This window comes from Pantherophis guttatus, chromosome 2 (genome assembly GCF_059756535.1).
Source record: "Pantherophis guttatus breed Tessera chromosome 2, ASM5975653v1, whole genome shotgun sequence".
Lineage (NCBI taxonomy): Eukaryota > Metazoa > Chordata > Lepidosauria > Squamata > Colubridae > Pantherophis > Pantherophis guttatus.
The window spans coordinates 47793975-47805486 of record NC_142064.1 but is presented as its reverse complement, the minus strand read 5'-3'; the positions used below and the strand labels follow the sequence as shown (position 1 = coordinate 47805486).

At 36.2% G+C, this 11512-nt stretch overlaps 1 long non-coding RNA gene across 1 annotated transcript; it reads right to left on the bottom strand.

The window, feature by feature from the left end:
* Nucleotides 1-4796: 4796 nt before the first annotated feature.
* On the bottom strand, nucleotides 4797-10759 carry LOC148115100 (uncharacterized). The gene is made up of 2 exons (XR_015731890.1): nucleotides 8113-10759; nucleotides 4797-5876 (listed from the first exon to the last, which is right to left on the bottom strand). It is a non-coding gene; the product is annotated as an uncharacterized LOC148115100 (long non-coding RNA).
* Between the last annotated feature and the right edge of the window lie 753 nt (nucleotides 10760-11512).

Sequence of the window (11512 nt, the reverse complement as noted above, 5' to 3'; positions counted from 1 at the left end):
CTGTAGGCACCAGATCTGATTGAACAAGCTCAAGTGAAGAGGGCTGAAAGATGCAATAAGACGACTGAAATTATGCTTGACTAAGTAATCGTACAGTTATTTTGACAAGAAATTGAAATGAAAATGTGATTGCTGAGATACTTTAGAAATGAAAGTTGACTACAGAAGAACAAACTTTTCTGTTGCAATATAATGCGTAGTATTTCAAAACAAACAACAGCTCTTTTAATGTTTTGAGATAGCTATTGTATTCAAATTCAAAATATTATAAAACATAAATATGAGAGAATGGAATGATTCTCGATAAATAAATATAATGTAAACAAAAGAATGGCTATTCAGTTATTAACATATTTATAAGAAATAAGGAAAGCCACGTGGTAAGTTGCATCAGAGGTGGGTTTCAGCAGGTTCTGATCAGTTCTGGAGAACCAGTAGCAGACATTTTGAGTAGTTTGGAGAACCTGTAGTAAAAATTCTGACTGGCCCCACCCCCATCTATTTTCTGCCTCCTGAGTCCCAACTGATCAGGAGGAAATGGGGATTTTGCAGTAACCTTTCCTTGGATTGGGATGGGAATGGAGATTTTACATATCCTTCCCATGCCATGCCCACCAAGCCATGCCCACCAAGCCATGCCATGCCTACCAAGCCACATCCACAGTAAAAATTACTACACACCCAGTAGTAAAAAAATTTGAAACCCACCACTGAGTTGCATATCAAAACAAATAGTATTCTATAACATTTTTATGTGAGAACCAATTTGATGTAGTGGTTACAAAGCCGGCTGGATGATTTTGCACCAGTCACTCTCTCTCAGCTTTAGGAAGGAGGTAATGGCAAACCATTTCTGAAATCCTGCCAAGAGATTTGTACACGCAGTCTATAAGAATTAGTCAGAATAAAAAGAAAACATCTTTAAAATCAAATATATTTAAAATATATTTGTCCTAATCACCTCCTGTATGGACTACTGTAATGCTCTTTACATGGGGCTCCCCTTGAAGAGCACCCAGAGGCTCCAGCTGGTCCAGAATGTAGCCGCGTGGGTGATTATGGGTGCAGCTCGTTGTGCCCATGTAACACCTCTCCTGCACGAGCTGCACTGGCTCCCGGTGGTCTTCCAGGTGCGATTCAAGGTGTTAGTCATCACCTTTAAAGTACTCCATGGCTTAGGACCTGGGTACCTACGAGACCGTCTTTTGCCACCAATAGCCTCCCACCAACCAGTTCGTTCTCACAGGGAGGGACTACTCAGGGTACCGTCAGTCAAATTATGCCGACTGGCGACTCCCAGGGGGAGGGTCTTCACTGTGAGGGCTCCAACCCTTTGGAATGAACTGCCCCCGGAGATACAGAATATCCCTGATCTCCGTGCTTTCCGCCGTGCCCTCAAGACCCTGATGTTTCAACAGGCAGGGCTAAACATATGAACATGTGAATGATTTTTTAAAATGTTATCTAATTCTGGGTTTTATTTAATTGGCCAAACTAAGTAATAATTTTAATTAGCAATTTTATGATGTTTGTATGTCTATATTTTTCTTGGCTGTACACTGTCACTGCGTTTTTTGTATTTACCAGCTGAGCTCTCATTTCTGGACTGTCAGACTTTCCGTAGCTTGCCAACTTCTTATCAGTAAGCTACGTGTATCTGCATTTCTTCACCCACATCTCTTTCCTTTTGTTCTCTGGCCAGAAGTCCGACTGCTGAGAAGCAGCCAGCATGAACTTTTATTCAAAATGTAACTTATTAGATTAGTTAGGTGTTTTATTTTCCTTATAACAAATAAATGAGTTTAATTAGAAGATGTATTCCGGTTTTATTTTTCAAAAGTATACACAAGGAAAATGCCATGATCCAGGCAATTACCCCAGGAAAGTAACGGGGCTGATTGCCTCTGACATACACCGCCTTGAGTCCTACAGGAGAAAGGTGGTATAGAAATATAATAAATAAATAAATAAATAAATAAATAAATAAATAAATAAATAAATAAATAAATAGTAAGGAATTATTTTATCATTTAAAAAGTTTTAAATTCAACAGAGAGAAAGATTTTCTTTTTATTCTACCCTGTAAAATTCAAAACAAGAAAAACATGAAATATACCAAAGATTTCTATTCTGACTTCCCAAGCTTCCATTATTTTTGTAAAAGATAGTATAGTATATTGATTTATTTATGAGGAATAAATTTTCAATTTTATTCCAATTGCTAAGATTAAAAAGTGTTGATTTGAATCTGGGCTTTCCTGAAGGAAACCTAATACCCTAATTGCTATGACACTTTGTCTTTCTCTATTTGCCTACAAAAAAAAGCACACATTGGATGTTTGATTATTTTTATAAAATCATATTTATGAAAAAGAAAGATAAGTTAATTAAAGTTACATTAGCAGCTGTCCATTGAGGAAAGCTGTGGATGTTGATTGGAATGTTTGTAGCTTAGGGGTGAACTGTGGGGTCCTTGGAGTTCTCTGACCTTGGTTGTTTTCTTGTAGACATTTCATTACCAAACTAGGTAACATCATCAGTGTAACAATTAATCTCAGAAAGCACCAAGGATCCTATAAAGGAAAGCTGCGTTACCAAAATGTTCTGCAAAGAATATATATTTATTTTTATTTAAAAAAAAATATTCCATAGCTGGTCATGAAGCTTCTTGGATGAGAAGTGAAACATCTTCAAGTAAAAACAAAGGAAGTCCAGTTTCCTTTAGAAAAAGCACCTTTGGGACAATCATGACATAGATAACTGAGAATCTCCACGGACCCTTGGCAAACTCCAGTTGAGTTTCTGCTTAAATAATAATTTAGAAACAGACTACTTCTCCCATCTATGCATTTAACTCCAATTCTTGGTTCTAAATCTGGATTTTAGAATGTCAGCTATAGATTTAGAATTTTCATGGGGGGGGGTTCTGTTTGTTTGTTTTCATTATCTAACTATAGCTTGCTTATAAAGACAACTACCCTTATAGTTTTTGTTTTAACTTATGGCAATGCTGCTGCATGAGGAGCAATCTACGTGAGAGCTCATTCAGCTAATGATCATTGCGTTGTTTGAGGGATTTTAAAATACAGACCACAGTTCATTAGAGCAGGCTCCTGTTAATCTTAAACAACAGAATGGCGTATTGATGTAGCTGATGGCATTGTACACAGCGCATTAAAGAGAACAGAAAAGAAGCATTAATATAGTTGAGTGTATTGTACATATAGCATTCAACATATGCCTTTGACACAGTAGAGAGGAATAAAACGTATAGGTCATATAATTTTTATTTATTTGTTTCATGGCATTTTGTCTAACACTAAATTGGATACAAGTTTCCAAGTTAAGGTATTTTTTTTTTTAAAAAAAAAAAGTATGGAACAATTCATCGATTTGCAGGCTATATTAGCTTCTTTTGTGCACCTAAATTGCTATTGATCACTAGTAATATTAATTTGTGAAAAAATAAAGTGAGAAATTTTACACACCTTTGCTCTCCATTTTCTCTCCAGAAATAGTGTTTGTGTATCCGTAGCCACATTTGAGGAGATGAGAAAATGGAAGAAAATCAAGTCCAACTAACCTAATTCTTTGAGCAATGCAAATCAGATAGTTCACTACAAAATATATTAAACATTCATAGAAACACATATAGCCCATCCTTCTACCAAAAAATTTGTTTATATAGACAATAGTGTTTGTAGGGTAATCTGAACTCTTTCCATCCAGTTTAATTCCTTGTGGTATAACAAATGCAGTTTTGTCTTTAAATTAATTTGATAAAGCCATAATGGTCAGGAAATTGGCCTTCAAAACATGATTTACAGCATTTCTCTATTGCTGATGTAATTCCAGGCAATAAAATTTATCCAACAGGTTACACCTCTCCTAAACTTTCCCCTCTGCTTTGATATCCTCTATGCCTGTAAGGCAGGCATGCTTACGGTATCCTCTATACCATAAGCATGCCTGCCTTCATAAGCAAAAATAGTTATTTTTCTATCCTATTTTTACCTGTTTTTTCTCATCTTCCGCAATGGTTTCTCTGAACCAGTCTACTGTGCATTCTTTCCTCTATCTACTTTTCTCTTTTAATTCAAAACTTTCCTTCTAAGCTTTATCTTTGTGTTTTATCTACTTATTTTTTCAAGGGGGCTTGAAAGAAGTCAGGGTGAAAAATAAATATGTAACAAGATTATTTCATTTTTTTCCTCTTTCTTCTCTGCCTTTTTAGCTTGTGCTCTTGTTAGAACTTTAGTGAGACTTTCTCTCACTAAAAGACAAAAAAGTCCAAATTATCTTAACAGGTTTAAAAAAAAAGGGGGGGGGGCTAAAGGTTATAGAATGAAATTTAATAGTGTTTCATGTCACTTCACTTAGAGAAAAGAAATCAAATATGCAAGCGTAAGATGTGTGAAAAAGGTCTTGAAACTATAATTGATCAAAAGCTGAATTTAAGTCAATACTATGACAGGGCTGTTAAACAGGCAAATATAATTTTAGATTGTATTAATGTATGTACAATATTAGTCTTATACAAAAAGTCAGATTATGGTTAACCATTAAGAAAAATGCAGTGACAACAGCAATTTGACAATGGAATAAATTGCTGAGAGGGATGGTAAGCTTCACTGGAGATTTTCAAATGGATGCTAAATGCTATTTATCAGAGAAGCTTTAAAATAAATTCCTGCTTGAGGAAGTGATTACTCCACATAGGTTTATGGTGTTATGTTCTTCAATGTTCCTTTGCTTCCTGCCATTTTACCTCTCTGTTAAATAAATTCTATGTCTTATTTTTATTTTGCTTAAATCCTATAATAAAATGCTTGTGTTACTGCTGTTTTTCAGTTTTAAAAATAGAGCTTTGTGCATTGCAACTAGCATCTTGGGATGTAGCATTTCCCAGTTCAACATAACCCTTTATTGTAAGAACCCAGAGTGCATAATTCAAACTGTTGTAATTGATTATTGACACAGAAAATAGGTTTATACCATTTGGAAGTAATAAAGAGATAGTGATGTTAGTGTGCATATGAATATTACAAAATACCTCTATTGTATATATTTTAATAACTGCAATTGTAGTTGCATGTATGTTAGTGAATTAATGCACCATTAGGAAAAGATCGTAACCTTAACTATACATTTTGTTATTAGAGACATGCTGTTGTCACCCATAATAAATGGTAAAATGAGAATGACAGATTTACAAATTGTTACATATACCCATTAGCAGAATTAACACTGGTGTATGACATAGCAGTACCTTTACTCTATTACCCAGTGGTGGGTTGCCCCCGGTTCGTACCGGTTCTATAGAACTGGTAGTAAAACTGGCGGGAGGCGCCGCCCACCAATCCCAACGTCACCAAAATGCTTCTGTGCATGTGCAGAAGAGCATGTGCATGGCCCCGCTACAAACCAGTAATAAAGGTAAGTAGAACCCACCCCTGCTATCACCACTTAGGTCAATTCAGGCCATCAACAGATCACTTCCAGAATGAACATCTATGTTTAAATATTACCAAATGGCAAACAATCCAGAAGCTGAACACAATTCTGAGATTGGTAATCATTGTATTAACTGTGGGAATATGCATTCTATTAGTCATATGCATGACACTCATAGATCTACTCCACAAATGTCTTTCAATAAATAGAACATTAATTCTCTTTGAACTTTGCTATTATTCCATGCAATTGCTACCAAGTAACTTCCTGTTTTGCTTGCTAAAACAGATTCCTTATCACAGGCAAATGTTGTTTGTGGGGTTATGTCTTTTGTTAATAAACCAATTGTGTTTCTTTGATTTTCTTTTCTTCAATGTTTGCTTTGCATTTTATGTGCTTTCACATCCATAGGTGTAGATTCACTGGGTTTTTTTAATGTTTTGGTTAAAGATAAAAGGAAACTTTTAATATTGGTTGTACATTGTGTTTACTTAAATTTAATATTATAGGATAGCAAAAAAACCCTAAAACATTTGGTCATCATTTGCATTAGTGTTATAATTCTTATCTGTGACATACAACCATTTAGCAAATGAATTCCCTTAGTGACGGGTTGTCTGGATAATGAATACATCGTGTCAGAACAGCTTTTTCCTCTGCTCCATGCTCCTATTTCATTTTCTTTATTCAAATGTTTAATGCTTATAATCTGCAACCTTCAGAGACTACCATGAAAAATTAAGCAATTCAGTACTTTTATTCCAAAGATGTATTGAGCCACAAGATTTTTAAATGACCAACAACCCCATAACTCTCATTTCAAGCAATGGAAGAATAACCACAGGACTGGTGGAAATATATTGCAGATGGCTCTTGTATTTATTTACTTCAGCTTCACTGTTCTAGAAGGACATTCATTTACAAACAACATATTTATATATTTGTATATTTATGCATATTTGGCTACTCCAACTACTATGGAATCTTATAATAATGACTAGGCTCAATGAGGGGAAAAAGAGCTTTCTGATTTTAGGCAGGATGAAGCACTTAAGACCACATTGCAAATGTTTGATGGACCATGGAACAGGAATTTCAAAATAAAATTAAGTGTAGCAAAGACTCTGAATCTGAAAAAATATGAAATTACCATAAGGCAATGGGCATCCCTGGACGTTTGATTCAATTAATAAGCTACAACTAACAAGAAGCCACTATCAGAAGATTTATGAAGACATATAGTGTTTTAGAATTAGAAAAAGTATGCAACAGGGCTGTATAGTGTCCTCATTTCTGTTAGATTTACAAACAGGGTAGTTTTTGGCCATCTTAACTTACAGTATGTGAATTAAACCTGGAATAAGAATTGATGGCAGAAATACTAGCAATTTTAGTTGTGCAACAAATACCATCCCAGTGTCCCAAAGTTGCTTTTTCAAGAGGCGACTGGACCTTCTGGTTTTTCTTTGAAGACAATTTGCTTTTCATCCAATAAACTTCTTCAGCTCTGAAGCCGAAGAAGCTTCTTGAATGAGAAGAGAAACGTCTTCAAAGAAAAACCAGAAAATCCAGTCACCTCTTGAAAAAGCACCTTTGGGACAACCATGACCTGGTATCTCCATAGATACCATTCCAGTGACAGAAAATGAAGAGGATATGAAAACCAAGGAAGAAAGTGAAAAAGCTAGACTGTACAACATTTCATTACAGTACTCACCTTTTTATCTATATTACTGTATTTTTCGGAGTATAAGATGCACCAGAGTATAAGACGCAGCTTAGTTTTTGGGGAGGAAAACAGGAAAAAAAATCTGCCTACCAGGTATTCATCTGGCTAGAGTCCTTAGTCTGGTCGGCTTCAGCACATTAGTTTGATGGTTTTTTATCCCCTGCTTGGGGATAAAAAACAGCTCCTAAGGCACATCTGAGAGGAAGCAGCAATGAGAAAAGCAGGCAAAGCATGGGGTGGGGGAGATCGCTTTACTCAACTAGCACCTAGTTAGGGCTGAAAACAAGCTTCTAAAGAATAGCTGAAAGTCGAAGCAAAGCATGGAGATTGCTTCACTCGCTAGCACCTCGTTAAAGCACAGCGGAGAGTTGAGGGAGCAGGTAAAGCTGGGAAGATCGCTTCACTCGCTAGCGCCTCATTAGCACTGAAAAAATCTTCGAAAAAGCTACAGTTAGAGTGTAAGATGCACCCAAATTTTCAGCCTCTTTTAGGAGGGAAAAAGGTGCATCTTATACTCTGAAAAATATGGTAATATTGAGATAATAATTGATATTGATATAATAATTGAGAGTGAACAAACTGATTCAGTTGGGTTTTATTTTCCTGGGTTCCAAACTTGACTGAATGGGAGTTACTGAATCCAAAATTAAATGTAGGATAGCTATAGCTAGCATGGAGAAGATCTATTAAAACAGGGCTGTCAAACTCTCACCGCAGGCTGGATGCATCACACGCTGGCCATGGCCACGCCCATGTTTAGCAAAGGGAGAAAAGTCCCAATACGTCACCTGACGCTGCTGTGACGACGTGAGTTTGACACCCCTGTATTAAAACAAGCGTATCAATTTAAATATCAGATGTAAAACAGAAAATGCTAAGTTTTTTCCCCGTAAATACTGTTGTAAAAGATGAGCAATAAAAAAGGATACAAGAAAACTAGTCTCCTTTGAATCATGAATTTGGAGATGTCTACTGTACATAACTTGATTAAAAACATTATGGCTGAGGTTTTCATCTTCATCAAGTCACAAGTATCACCAGAAGCTAGCAATACCATGTTAAGGCTGTTTTATTTTATTTGTGGCATGCCATCAAATTCCTTAGAAAAATCAGTTAGGCTATGAATGATGTACTAGAAAACAAGATTGCCAAAATACATGTTGAGCAGCTGCCATCAACACTTGATAATGGTTTAAAACTACAAAACATAAATTAAAATTGTAAGATACAAGGCAGAATGGAGAATGCTAACCTATAAAGTCTTTGAAAATTAGATGTAATTGAATAGATAAGGGCAGACATCATTTCTGAAATAGCTCTAATCTGGGATGCTTATTGTGCAATACTATTAAACTCTGTGCCAAAGAAGACTATCAGATGACATCAAATGATAGATTCCCTTTGAATGTGTTCATGCAAAACACTTGTGCAAAAATGAGCAAGGTGAATCCTGTCTAGCTACCTGTTGAAATTTGCATCCTCCCAAATTCAGACCCACATTGAAAGAAATGATTGGTTAATATTTTTTCTACCAATGATTGACATTTGATGGGAAGGAAAATGAAGGCATATGAATCCACAAATCACGACAACTGTCTAGACTTGCTACTGGGACAGAATAGTCCCATACTTAACAACAAAGTATGCTGATATACATTTCTACTGCAGGTTTATAGAAAAGAAATTTAACTTCTCCATATGAGGAGACTCCCTAGTACCTGTTGATAATGAATATTTTCTGTATTCATGATTACCATTATCATTCAGAGAAATCTATCAAACTAGGCTGGAATCTTCTGGCTTCTAATTGAGCCTAACATCTCAGTTTGGTTCAGCTGGATTTGGTAATTTGGCTACTTAGGATTGTTTGTTTGTTTAAAAGATTTGCTTATAGATTGCTGTTAGCCAGGATACAATCAGGAATTATTTAAGGTATCATCTATATCCGTGATGACAAATCTATGGGCTGTTTCCGGCCTCCGGAGGACCTGTGGGGGGTGGGGAAAGCTGTTTTCGCCCTCCCCAGGCTCCTAAAAAGCCTGGGGAGCATGCAGAGGGCGAAAAACGGACCTACCGGGCCCACCATGCCATTGTGTGCCAAAAGCGGGGGGAGCGCGAGGGGGTCATGCATGCATGCACATGGGGAGAGGTGCATTGAATTATGGGTGTGGGCACGCATACATGCGACCCCTCCGCGGTCTCCCCGCTTTTGGCATGCAACGGCAAAAAGGTTAGCCATCACTGACCTATATCATTGCTAATAGGGACACAGTAGCTTAGTGGCTAAGACATGGAGCTTGTCAATCAAAAGGTTGGCAGTTCAGCAGTTCGAATCCCTAGTGCCGTGTAATGGGGTGAGCTCCCATTACTTGTCCCAGCTTCTGTCAATCTAGCAGTTTGAAAACACTTTAAAAATGCAAGTAGAAAAATAGGGGCCACCTTTGGTGGGATGGTAACAGCGTTCTGTGCACTTTGGCATTTAGTTATGCTGGTCATATGACCATGGAGATGTCTTTGGACAGTGCTGGCTCTTCGGCTTTGAAACGGAGATGAGCACCGCCTCCTAGAGTCGGGAACAACTAGCACATATGTGCGAGGGGAACCTTTACCTTTACCTTTATATCATTGTTACCTCTGTTTCAAAAGTCTGTTTGAGAAGATGACATTACTGCAAAAGGAGAAAATGTTATTTTAGTAGCAGAATTATTTTGAACTGATGAAATTATGGAGAAGCAGAAGGATATTTCCACATTCAAGGCTAGAACATGCCTTAGGAATATTTGCTGCCAGTGTTCAGGGCCCTCCCCTCCCATTTTGTTCATTGTTGTAATACACTATGTGTTGCTAGAAGGAAGACTATCGAGATAGAATGCATATGTTCATTTTGATGGCTTTTGCTATTTTTATCTAATGCAATTTTAAATATGTTCTTCTTAGAACACATGATTAGATTTGTGCACCCAGCCAAGTTCTATATTTGCTGTGGTTGATGAAAAAGACCTTGAAAAGAATGATAGGTGTCAAGTAATGTGGGAGCCAAGCAAGCTATTTTAATAAGGTGAGTCAGTGGTAACAGCTGGCTCAGGATCCATTTTTCTAGTCCATTTGGCAAACTATATTACTCTAATAGTTGATTTTATAAACCTGAGTGTCAGCCAGCAGTATGGTTTAAATTCACACTGCCAGCCCTCCATTTCTAGATAGCAATGAGTTTCTGTTTAGTTTTTTAATAGTCATGACCTTGCTTACTATTTTCCAACAGTTTGTGGTAAAGTTTTTCTTGATAATAAAAATTGCAAATATTAAAATATAGAACATAGAATAATAGAGTTGGAAGGGACCTTGGAGATCTTCTAATCCAACCGCCTGCTCAAACAGGAGACCCCATTATTTCAGAACAAATAATTGTCCAGTCTCTTTTTGAAAGGTTCCAATGATGGAGCACCCACAACTTCTGAAGGCAAGTTATTCCACTTTTGGTTGATTGCTCTCACCTTTAGGAAATTTCTCCTTAGTTCTAGGTTGCTTCTCTCCTTGGTTAGTTTCCAACCATTGTTTTTTGTCTTGCTTTTTGGTGCTTTAGAGAATAGCTTGACTCCCTTTTCTTTGTGGCAACCATTGGAATATTGGAACACTGTTATCATGTCACCCCCTAGTCCTTCTTTTCATTAGACTAGACATACTCAAGTCCTATGACCATTCTTCATATGTTTTAGCTTTCAGCCCCCTAATCATTTTTGTTGTTTTTATATTTGTTTGTAAATTCAACCAGTTTCAGAAAGTTATTTAGGAAGATAGTTGACACAGGTGACATTATATAGTAAGATTTACTTGCACAGTAAGATTTCTTATAATCTAATAATGTTGTCTGTACATTATTAGTTCATGTTGACTGAATTGCCTGGAGTTTTGGGTAAGGTTTACTGAATGACATCATCAACAATTATTGTTGGAATTATTTTTCCTCCCATTTTGTTACATGATTTTTAAAGAATATAAGAATGATACAAATGGAAGACTAAGTTACAGATAGTAAAATATGGAGAGTTAAGACTGAAATATCATAAAACTATTATATTCTAATGTATCTTTAGATACATTATTATAGTAAAGTATTTCTTACCTATTTTGGAATCAATTCCCACATGTTGTTACTGAAATTTACATTAAAAGTTCAAATGATTAAAAAAGGACTTTTGGTAGTAGACAATCCATTAAACCAGTACTGTAAATTGTACTTCAAATTAGGGTATGAATTCCAGAAACCAATTTTAAAGGGTTTTTTTATATGTATAAGTATTCATTTTCATTTTTTTCTTTTCTCTTTTT